This window comes from Mauremys mutica, chromosome 1, assembly GCF_020497125.1.
Source record: "Mauremys mutica isolate MM-2020 ecotype Southern chromosome 1, ASM2049712v1, whole genome shotgun sequence".
Classification (NCBI taxonomy): Eukaryota; Metazoa; Chordata; order Testudines; family Geoemydidae; genus Mauremys; species Mauremys mutica.
Window position 1 is genome coordinate 151,797,445 of NC_059072.1, and position 12,215 is coordinate 151,809,659.

The 12,215-nt window shown below is 47.0% G+C and overlaps 1 protein-coding gene across 2 annotated transcripts in view; it reads right to left on the reverse strand.

The window, feature by feature from the left end:
- CD4 (CD4 molecule) overlaps positions 1 to 11,990 on the reverse strand; it is a 39,086-nt gene extending 27,096 nt beyond the window's left edge. Inside the window, exons 1-2 of one of the 2 annotated variants that reach the window (XM_044983649.1) lie at positions 11,898 to 11,990; positions 7,647 to 7,727 (exon numbers count right to left, since the gene is read on the reverse strand). The gene's annotated coding sequence lies outside the window, so the exon portion shown is untranslated. Of the gene's footprint in view, positions 1 to 7,646; positions 7,775 to 11,897 lie in introns of those variants that run through there. The other variant, XM_044983642.1, reaches the window with a different exon arrangement.
- Positions 11,991 to 12,215: the final 225 nt, after the last annotated feature.

A 12,215-nucleotide genomic window follows, 5' to 3' on the forward strand; every position in this document is an offset into this window, starting at 1 on the left:
ACAGCAGTGGTCACATGAGTGCCGAATGTAGAGATAAAATGACCTCTCTGCTCGTACTCGAGAGTCCTCTGTTAATACATCCCAGGATTGCATTAGCTCTTTTGCTCACAGAGTCACACTGGGAGCTCATGTTCAGCTGATTATGCACCAAATCTTTTTCAGAGACACTGATTCCCAGGATAGCGTAAGTGAGGCCTATAGTCTTTGTTCCAAGATGTATACATTTACATTTAGCCATAGTAAAATGCCTAGTGTTAGCTTGCACCCAGTTTACCACTATGAATCAGTGACCTGTCCTCTTCATTGTTTACCATTTTCCCAATTTTTATGTCATCTGCAACCTTTATCAGTGATGATTTTTTGTTTTCTTCCAGGTAATTAATAAAAATGTTAAATAGCATCGAGCGAAGAACTGATCCATGCAGAACCCCCCTGGTAACACACCTACTCAGTGATGATTCCCAATTTAAAATGACATTTTGAGACCTATCACCCAGTTTTAAATCCATTTAATGTATGCCATGTAATTTTATATCATTCTGATTTTTTAATCAAAATGTCACGTAGTACCAAGTCAAATACCTTACAAAAATCTAAGAATATTATGCCTGCACTATTACCTTTATCACCCAAACTTGTAATCTCATAAAAATATAGCAAGTTAGTTTGATAGGATCCATTTTCCATAAACATATGTTGAGGTGCATTAATTACATTATCTCTTTTAATTCTTAATTATTCGAGTCTTATATTAGCCATGTAAGGCTGACAGGCCTATTATTATCTGGGTCATCCTGTTTACCCTTTTTAAAAATTGGCACACCATTAATTTTCTTCCAGTCTTCTGGAACTTCCCCAGTGCTCCAAGATTTATGGAAAAATCTACATTAACGGTCCAGCAAGCTCTTCACCAGCTCTTTTAACTGGATGCAAATTATCTGGACCTGCTGAGCTAAAAATGTCTAACTTTAGTAGCTTCTATTTAACATTGTCCAGAGATAGTAATGGAAAGGAAAGAGTATTATCATCACCATAGGATGAGACTATATCATCTATTTTTCCTCAAATATAGAACAAAAATATTTATTGAACATATATGCCCTTTCTGGATTATTATTGATAATTCTATCATTTCCATCTAGTAACGGACCAGTATGATTGTCATGATTCTTTTTGTCCTAATATTTTGAAAATCTCCTTCTTATTATCCTTAACTCTGTCAGCCATAGAGTTTGCTTTGTGTCCCTTTGCTTCCCTTATCAATTTTCTACAATTCCTAACTGCTGATTTATATTAATTACTATAAAATTCCTCTTTCTTCCATTTGTTATATATTATTTATTTGTCACTGAGTGGCACAGATGATTCACTCTAAGGTTCACCAGGAAATAAAGTCAAAGTCTAGATGTGGTATATCCAGTATTGATGAAGGGGTGGATCAGCAGCCCCTACCCACACAATTATGGTTGAAGTTCCAGCCCCTGACTGAGTGTTCCTGATCTTCCTCTGGAATCTCCCTCCCATGGGCAGTAGGGAGTTCAGTCTCTGTGGCCCATTCAGTCCTTTGCCTCTGTGCCAGCTGTAAACTACTCAGTGCCAATTCCTCAGCTGATTTTTCCGATTAGGACACTTGTCCCACTGGGAATTAGAGAGAAAGAGAGAGAGGACTTTATTCCAAATGTGCCCATTGAAGGGGCTTCACAATCAAGGGAATAACTTTCATTCACTGTCATCCTGGGTTGGACTGGAACCAATGTTGAGCGGTACAAGGCACCATGTACCAGGCCTGATTCTCCTGAGCCAGCCAGTCACCCTCAGCTCGGGGCTGGATTGGAATGGGTGACATTTATGAAATAAATTGTGTGTAACAGGCCCATTCCTGTAGGACAGGTGCCCTCATTATTCTCTCATGGGGGAAGCAGTAGATGTGGTATATCTTGACTTTAGTAAGACTTTTAATACTGTCTCGCATGGGCTTCTCATAAACAAACTAGGGAAATACAACCTAGATGGAGCTACTATAAGGTGGGGGCATAACTGGTTGGAAACTATTCCCAGAGAGTAGTTATCAGTGGTTCACAGTCAAGCTGGAAGGGCATATCAACTGGGGTCCTGCAGGGATTGGTCTTGGATCTGATTCTGTTCAATATCTTCAGCAATGATTTAGATAATGGTAGAGAGAGTACACTTATAAAGTTTGTGGACGATACCAAGCAGGGGAGGGTTGCAAGTGCTTTGGAGGATAGGATTAAAATTCCAAATGATCTGGACAAACTGGAGAAATGGTCTGAAGTAAATAGGATGAAATTCAATAAGGACATATGCAAAGTACTCCACTTAGGAAGAAACAATCAGTTGTGCACATGCCAAATGGGAAATGACTGCCTAGGACAGTGGTCCCCAACCTTTTCCAGGTGGTGGGCGCTGGACGACGAGCCACCGAGGACCATGGCTGGTGGACAAGCATCCACCGAGAAGCAGCAACGTCAAGACGCATCGCTGCCTAAATAGTGTCATCAAGAGGTGTCACCGCCGAAATGCCACCGAAAATCAGCGGCATTTCAGCAGCGACGCCTCTTGATGACGCCGCTTTTCGGCGGCATTTCGGCAGATGCCTGTCCGCCGGCCAGTACGCGGGCACACATAGATGCCCCGGCGGGTGCCATGGCACCCGTGGGCACTGCACTGGGGACCACTGGCCTAAGAAGGAGTATTGTGGAAAGGAATCTGGGGGTTACAGTGGATCACAAGCTAAATATGAGTTGCCAGTATAACACTGTTGCAAAAAAAGCAAACTTTAGGCCTCAGCTGGAGTATTATGTCCAGTTCTGGGAGCCACATTTCAGGAAATATGTGAACAAACTGGTGAAAGTCCAAAGAGCAACAAAAATGATTAAAGGTCTAGAAAACATGACCTATGAGGGAAGATTGAAAAAACTGGGTTTGTTTAGTCTGGAGAAGAGAAGACTGGCGGGGGGGACATGATAAGAGTTTTCAAGTACATAAAATGTTGTTACAAGGAGGAGGGAGGTAAATTGTCCTGAGGATAGGACAAGAAGCAATGGGCTTAGATTGCAGCAAGGGTGGTTAAGCACTGCAATAAGTTGCCTAAGGAGGTTGTGGAATCTCCATCATCGGAGATTTTTAGGAGCAGGTTAGACAAATACCTGTCAGGGATGGTCTAGATACACTGAGTCCTGCCATGAGTTCAGGGGACGGGAGTAGATGACCTCTCAAGATCCCTTCCAATCCTATGATTCTATGAGCACTGTAGGGTCTAACTGGCCACTTGATGGCAGCCTCAGCAGAGAAACCATGGACTGAACAGGTCAGGAGACTGGAATCCCCTCAGGAGCACATCAGGGCAGGGTGAAGCACAGTGGGCAGGTGCTGTGTTTGTGTCAGAGGGAGTTTGCTCTGCTCCTGCCTGGGCTATACACCCTCTGGAGATACAGGAGTTAGTCTCTAGGGGCTGCCAAGCTGCTTCCTCCCCCAGCACTGAGTTCCCTTTTCCTCCCCTCCCCCAAAACATCTGGCTGTGTTAGTTTCCATAGCTCACAGAGCAGGTCAAATACTGCCAAGAAACAATCAGTGGAGAAAAGAGGCCATGGGAAGTGTCAACAGATGCCAAACAATGTCTGCCACCAGCTCTGGTCTGGGAGCTTTTCTCACTCTCTCCAGCCTTGACTGGGATAGTACCCTTAGGTACCCCAGTATAGACAGCTGTCTGCTCCAGCAGCTGTTGATTAGATCAGCACTATGTCCCTTAAACTGGCTCTCAGGAAGGTTTGATGACATGGCACTGCAAATGGTAATGGCAGATGGTGGCCCATCAGTCTAGGGTTCCCAGCACAGCTAGCACTGGAGTTAGTAACAATGGGAAATCATTAGAAAAGGTCCCTAGTGCAAACAAGACATCTGTGTGTGCGTGTGTTCCTCTTTCTTTCTTTCTTTCAGGCTGTGCGGTTTCCTTGTTTTGTTCTCGCTCTTGCTTGTGGCTGTGTTTTTGATCTGGAGGCAGCTTGTTTCTTAAGAGATGGCGCAGGCCACCAGTCCTCTGCAGAAAGATTTCCATCCCCAGCCCCTCCCCAAGCACTGGGTTTCCCCTACTCTTGGCTATTTTGTCCCAGAACAGGAACCGAAGCATCCTACAGCTTCTTGTTTCTAAACTTCACTTCAGTTTGATTTGAATTTGGGGCTCAGAATGTTTAGCTCCTTCATCAGATTAATCTCTTGTTATCTCTCTCAAATGATCTAGAAAGCTAAAGTAGAGGCTTGTCTACACTTAAAACATTGCAGCAGCACAGCTGCAGCTGCGCCACTGTAGTGCTACAGTGAAAAAATGACCCATGCCAATAGGAGGGCTTCTTCTACCTGCGTAGAAAATCCACCTTTCTGAGAGGCGGTAGCTAGGTCAACAGGAGAATTCTCCCATCGACCTAGTGCTGTCTACAGATTTACCGTGTTACTCAGGGATGTGGATTTTTCTGAGATTGACCTAATTTCCTCATGTAGACCAGGCTTTAAGCTGAGCAGGCCAGGAAGAAGCTGTTTTATTAAATGATAAATGCTTTGAAAGTTTTCATAAAAGCAACAAATTTGTACAACTGTAACAATGGGCAAGGGCAGTGTAAGAAGAAGAGCAAGACGAAGGAGTCTGACAGAGCCAGAGAGCAAAGAGAGACAGGATTCAGGCACTTTCAGCACGCCCCCGTTATCTGTGGGCCTGAGGGCCCAGTTCTCACACAGACACAAGCTACAGGTGCTGACCCTGCTTTGATCTCCCACCACGATGCCTCTGATTGCCACTCCACCACTGAGAGGAGTTGTTACCCCACGGAGCTGCTCTGACTTGAATGTCCTCATGGCCAGGACGGAGCGGGCTATGGAGACTGAAGCTCCCACTCAGCCAGAGATGGGACCCCCCAGGAGAGGGTCAGGTACACTGCTGAGGGGTGCTGTGCATCTACGTGTGGCAGGGGGAGCTCTCTCTGCCTTTGGCTGGGGTTACACAGAAGGGATGCTAAATAAGTCCCTCAGGTCAGTGCTAAAATCCCTCCAAACAATTTTAAAACGTACATCAAATTGCAGCTATAAAAAGTCCATGAAATCTGAGCTGGAGAAGCCCCTCCGAATCCCATCTCTTTACCCACTTGGGGCCAAGAGCCTGTCCCACCTCTGCTCCCGCCATCAGTTCTATAGGGCTTCTATCCTCCAGTGTCCTGAATATTGGAGTCCAGGCCCTTCCTTTGGAGACATGGCTCCCCAGGTTCACAAACACTTCAGCCTGGGGACGGCTCCTGTGTGACTTTCTCTTAGCTCAGACTCAGTCCTTTCTCCTGAATTTTATCTCTCCTTGGCTCCCAAAACAATCCCCCAGCCCCAGTTTAATTCCTGCCCACTTGCAAACTATGAATACTGAGCTGAAGATATTTGAAGCCCGAGCAAGTAATCGGATATTGCCCTTGTGAAGTGCTCTCCAACGACAGACCCGGCCATCCATTCCCACAATGAGGAGTGCATGGTAGAGACAGGTGGATTATTAGACAGACAGCTATGATACCTACAGTAATAAAGAGAATGATGTTCTAAAAAAAGATCTAAGAAACATACTAGCTGTGGCCAGTGCACAAGGCGGTTTCCATTTGACATTTTCTGGGATTTTGGCATTTATGAACATGAGACCCCAGTGTGATGCTGTTGCAAAAAGGGCTAATGGGATTTTTGGATGCATAAAGAAGGGACTAGTCCGTAGAAGCAGGGGGGAGGTGATTCCACCTGTGTATATGGCAATGGTGAGACCGATAATGAAATACGGCATCCAGTGCTCATGTCCATATTTCTAAAAGGATGTTGAATAATTGGAGAGTGTGCAGAGAAGAGCTACATAAAATTATTCAAGATCTGAAAAATCTGCCTTACAGTGAGAGACATAAGGAGCTCGATCTATTTAGCTTATCAAAGAGGCAACTTGAACTCAGTCTATAACTACCTTCTTTGTAGCAAGCAAAGGCTTAACAAGACCCAGTGGCTGGAAGCTCAAGTGAGAAAAATTCAAGCTGAACATAAAATCCAAGTTTTTAACAGTGGAACAATTTATCAAAGGACGTGGTAAATTTCCCGTCACTTAGGCATTTTAAATGAAGACTGGGTGTCATTCCAGAAGACCTGAATTAGCTCAACCACAAGTTATTGGACTTGTCGTAGAATCACTGAGACCCTCTATGGCCTGTATAATACAGGCGGACAGACTAGATGATCACAATGGTGCCTTCTGGCCTTAAAATTTATGAAATGGACATACAACACACGCACACACAGACATCTGGCCGGGAGCTGCCATCTCATTGTCCTGCACTTTGGTTTGATGATAAAATTCCACTCCTTGGAGGGTGTTTGGGGATGATGACAACAGGTGGCTGGTAACAGGGAGAACCACTGCCCCCTTCCCCCTGCCCCCCAACCACACACATGCTGCCCTTACTGCCCAGGGCAATATGGAAAAAAGTTCATGTGTAATATTGTGAGTGAGGGGGAAGTCAATGTCAGGGTCTTGTAGAGGACTCATCTTGGGACCTCCCAGTGTATCTGGGTTTTACTAGACATCTTGGTCAATATGGGTTGAGTGTGTATCTCTCCCTCCCTCTCTCACTACATCTTCATCTTTTGCTTGCTTTCTTTTCCCCCATGCCCCGGGTGTCCTTAACCCTCCAACTGGCAGGAGCTGAGAGTGGACAGCGGGGGATAGATCACTTGATGATTTCCCTGTTCTGTTCATTCCCTCTGAAGTATCTGGCATGGGTCACCATCAGAGACAGGATACTGGTCTAGATGGACCATTGCTCTGACCCAATGTGGTCTTTCTTTCTTTCTTTCTACTGTTTTACATAACCAAATTTCTCAGGCCATCTCTTAGTGACCCACAATCCCATCCAATCTAATTCTGAATCTGTGTGGACAGTGTTGCATCAAAAGTTAGACTCAGATATTCATGCTACTTTGGAGAGAGAGACAGAAAAGGGAGCAGAGGAACAGCAGCAACCTCGGGTGAAAAAAGGAGTGGAAAGAGGGAGAGGTATTGTACTACTGTGAGAGCTGTCTTAACAAAACAGGAAAAATAAAATGAACTCGATAGCTATATAAAAAGAAAGTTCTAGAAACATAAATGGAGTAAAGAGAGATGGATCCAGTGAAAAAACAGGATGAAAATCAGAGCAAAGACATGTATAAATACAGAGGGAAAAGAACAGAAAGGGAAAGAGAAAACTTCTAATGAACAAATGACTCCATTGTAGATCCTGGCTGCAGTAACACCATGCTTTGTGCCAGCCGAGATCTTGAGCAGCTCCTGTGCCACTATCCCAGAGCCTGGGCAGTTTTTTCAGGAGAAAATATTTTTTGGCGAGCAGGGCAAAGATGGGTGTCGGCAACAGTTCAGTTCTAAATGCTTTTGTCAGCCTAGAAAATAGACCATAAGAGCAGCAAAAGCAGCACTTGTCCCTGGCCAGTACTGCATGCTCTTTGGGACAGTAGAATGTTATCAGTAAAATGGGCCAAAAATAAGAAAAGTACGAAAAAATAGATTTCCTTGTTCTGGTCACATTGAAAGAAAGAATGATCAATATTTAGTAAAATATTTTCCTTACCACTTTTTCTCGCTCTTTCTCTCTGCCTCTCTTGCGTGCTGTGTTCGTCACCAGGTGTACATGATCTCAGAGAAACAACAACTGACACAGCAGAGAAAAATGATGATTTTCAGAAAGCTGCTCAGATGTTGGCCTTTCTGGCTCCTCCTCTCATACAACAGTTCCAACAAGGGCTTGATGACGGTTCAAGTTCTGCTCAGGGTCCATGCACTTCCTTCTTATTTGAATGGTGGTTTCTCATAAGCATTTCAACACAATTCTTGGTATCGAGGGAAAAGTTGACTATAGAAGGGGGTTATTGAAAACAGTGCTTGTCTTACGCGGAAGCGACTATGCAAAGCCGCGAGGGCCTGCTGGCTGTACACGCGTGTATAGGATGCCATGACTGGGCAGGGGCTTTGAAAGGTCAGTGAGTGGAAACCTGCATGGTTTCAGGGTGCGTGTGCGTTTATGGGGTTGTGTGGTAGCAGGCCCAGGGGATTCTCTGTGGGTTTGTAGATTTGGAATATGTCAAGGTTAAGTCGGGGTTAATAATCACAACCGCGGTTCCTGATCTATACAAACCCTGTGTCGTCCCCCCCCCCCTCCCTGAGTGAGTACAGCCTGGGCAGCGGCAGGGCAAGCCTTCTGCAGCAATTCCCCCATGAACTGTCCCCCACCAATGTGCCCCCACCCAGACACAGGAAATCCTAGGGGCTGAGGACACTCCATGGCCCATTCATAAGGCTCCAAGTTGGTCACAGATTACGTGTCCTCTGTGACTCCAGCACCATGTGGCGGGGATTGGGCTGTCAGCCCTGGCTGGTGGGGCTCTGGTTTTAGCCCTGGGCAGCGGAAATTGAGCTGTCAGCCCTGGGCAGTGGGCCTCAGGCTTCAGCCCTGGGCAGCGGGGATTGGGCTGTCAGCCCTGGCCGGTGGGGCTCTGGTTTCAGCCCTGGGCAGCGGGGATTGGGCTGTCAGCCCTGGCTGGTGGGGCTCTGGTTTCAGCCCTGGGAAGCGGGGATTGGGCTGTCAGCCCTGGCTGGTGGGGCTCTGGTTTCAGCCCTGGGCAGCGGGGATTGGGCTGTCAGCCCTGGCTGGTGGGGCTTGGGCTTCAGCCCCGGGCAGCGGGGATTGGGCTTCCATGATTTATTGTTTACTGCCCATATCCTGCCCGTGACTTTTACTAAAAATACCTTTGACAAAATCTTAGCCTCCTTGGCTTCACTTGTGATGCTGCTAAAGAGGAAACCAATTACTGCCCATTCTGCTGGTAGGCACAGTTCCTGTCCTATCCGCTAGGAACTGGGCTGAGAAACCACAAACCCATTTCACATAGGTACTGAACAGCTGTCAGATGGAAATTATTTTTGATCACTAGGCCTAAAGGTTTGGGATTAGGGGTGAGCAGGCAGAAGAGGATCCTGAGCGGGAGGGGGGTAAATCTCTAGAGGGCGTGGCTGGGATTAGGGGTGAGCAAGGAGAAGAGGGGTACACTGCATGTATCAATGCCCTCAGGATGCTAAGGTAGATAAGAGTCTCTGCTGCTGCTGAATTTCAGCAATTTCCCCTCGGGGGGAGGAGGGGGCTTTTGTGGTTTCCCACCCACACTCTGTTGGTCTCTTTCTCTGAATCTCAGCCTCAGCCAACAGAGCGGAAACCCACTGAGCCCCCAGACATAGCTGAGATTTCATCTCTCTGCCACCCACTCCATCTCCTCCACACAGCCACTCATCCCCCATCTCAGGGGGTGACAGAGCCAGGTTTTGGGTGCTTCTGGAGGAGTGGGGACAGCAAGTTACAGTGGTGACGTTCGTCATGTCACCCACAGCATGTCACAGAGCCATGTCTGAAATACAGTGTGTGGCATGCCACTGCTAGGCTGACGCACTGGGGACAGGACTGAGAGGGTCCAATATGCAGCGGCTCATCTGCTCACTCATACAGGTTTCTGGACAAATAAAGCTGTTCACAAACAGGGAAAGAGTTGTATGCGCAGGAGCCAGAACAGTCACAGCAGCTGGATCAAGCCTATGGAACTCACTGTTGGGTGAAACAAGATACCTCCCCCGCCCCCCCCCCCCAACGCAGTGTATGTGGGGAAGCTGGGGGGAGGCGGGCAGACCTAGACAGATTAAAAGGGAAGAGCTCCCTACTGAGTCACTCACTCCACTCCCAGCAGCACAGCACCCTCCTGCTCTGTGCAGGGGCACTGAGAGCAGTGACCTAGGGGTACTGTGGTGAGGTGAGTCAGTAGGGAGCTTTTCCTCATCTGTTCATTTGGCAGGGTTTTCCTAGGAAATCTCCTATCCAGATACTCACCAGACCCTATTCAGCATGTGAGAACCCATGGAATTGGGCTCGCAGCCCAGGGTGGACTGTCTGTAACACTTTCATCTGAGCACCTCAAAGCCATTTACAAACATTGATTAAACATCAGAAACAGAGCTAGGTGAATAATATTAGTCAAAAGGTTTCTTTGATGAATTTCACATCTTTCTCATAAATTATTAAACTTTTTTTAATGTCATGCAAAATTGCTCCCAACTCTCTTGGGAGTATTTGCCATTATTGAGGAACCTGAGGCATAGACAGGGCATGTGATTCATCTGAGGTCACACGATGAGTCAATAGCAAAGTGAGGAACAAAAGCCAAGGATCCTGATTCCAAGTCCCCCTGGCTCTAGCCAACTAGTGCCTAAGCCCCACTTCCCTCCCAGAGGAAGATATGGAACCCAGGAGTCCTGGCTCCTAGTCAGTGTTGCATTAACCCCTTGATCCCAGCCCTCCTTGTTCTAACCCAGTCAACAATTGTGTTTTTGAAACGTACATTTCTGAGTAGCAAATTCCTAAACACTTTAGTGGAGAGAGAGGATTGTTCATAGACTTTAATGGGGAGACAGAATGCTCCTAGAATTCACTGGAGACTGGAGGAATGACCTACTTCAACCTGAGCCTGAGAAGGAGCCAGAATTTACCAATGTACATTGCCAAAGAGCCACCGTACTACATCAGCAGCCCCCCATCAGCTCCCAGTGCCTCCCACCTACCGGCAGCCCTGCTGATCAGTGCCTCTGCCTCCTTCCCCACACCTCCAATCAGCTGTTTTGTGGCATGCAGGAAGCTCGGGGGGAAGGGGGAGGAGAAAGAGCGAGAGCACGGCAGGCTCAGGGGAGGGGGCGGGAAGGGGTGGAGTGGGGGCAGGGCCTGTGGCAGAGCCAGGGGTTGAGCAGTGAGCATCCCCCGGCACACTGGAAAGTTGGCGCCTGTAGCTCCAGCCCTGGAGTTGGTGCCTATACAAAGAGCCGCATATTAACTTCTGAAGAGCCGCATGTGGCTCCGGAGCCACAGGTTGGCCACCCCGACCTAATTCTTTAACGGCAAGAGAAGAACCCAGTTTCCCAGAGATTTAATTGGGAACTGAATGAATGCCCAGAGATATAATGGAGACTAGGGGGATGCCCACAAGCCATAATGAGGAGGAAGAAAACCCTGTCAACAATAGTAGCTCAAAAATTACACCTTTGAGCAACAAAATGTCAACAACTTCAAAGACCAGAAGATTTCTCTCTGCGGTAGAACAGTTGACACCTGTTGTAGCTCTTGGAGGGGCATTTCAGCTGCCAGACACAGACAAACATACGCCTTTAAGGAGCCCTTTACTAATGAGTATCAGAGGGGTAGCCGTGTTAGTCTGGTTCTGTAGAAGCAGCAAAGAATCCTGTGGCACCTTATAGACTAACAGACGTTTTGCAGCATGAGCTTTCGTGGGTGAATACCCACTTCTTCGGATGCAAGTCTTGCATCCGAAGAAGTGGGTATTCACCCACGAAAGCTCATGCTGCAAAACGTCTGTTAGTCTATAAGGTGCCACAGGATTCTTTGCTGCCTTTACTAATGAGACTTTCATTACTTCCTCCCACTGATGTTAAACTTCCAGAGGAACCAGCCCCAGTTCAAACCCATGTAGGATCACACAGAGATCAGTGTAGGGCAAGCCCTGTCTTAGGAATCATATTTTATATCAGGATGACTTCATGATCATTTGGAATCACAAAGAAAATCTGGTCACTCTTATCGGGGCTTGGTTTTTTTCTGAACCTCTGAGGGGACCCCAGCAACAGCCCCTGGGGAAGAGAGGCCTTTTAACAGGTAAACAAGAAACTCTACCACCTTAACCCTTGATTGTGGACACAGGGAGATCAAGGTAGGGCTTTGAAAACCAGAAACCTAACCTTATTAGCAGCTACAGCCAAGGCAAACATGTCCCACCTGAGCTCTCCATTCATTCCAAAGCAGTCTTCAAATTCCTGGTCCCAATTTCACTGGCCTGAGACTTACTTAGCTGTGGGGTAAGGCAGCGGGAAAGGTGGCTGTGTTAAGGCACTGGACTGAAACTCTAGAAAGCTAAGAGCTCTGCCACCGATATTCCTGTATGACCTTGGGACAAGTCACTTCCTCCCCCTGTACCTCAGTTTCCCCAGCTACACAATGGGATAATAATACTTCCCTACCTCACAGGGGTGTTGTCAGGCTAGATTCACTCATGTTTGTGAGGTGCTCTTACCAGACATGGATGTAGGAAAGCCT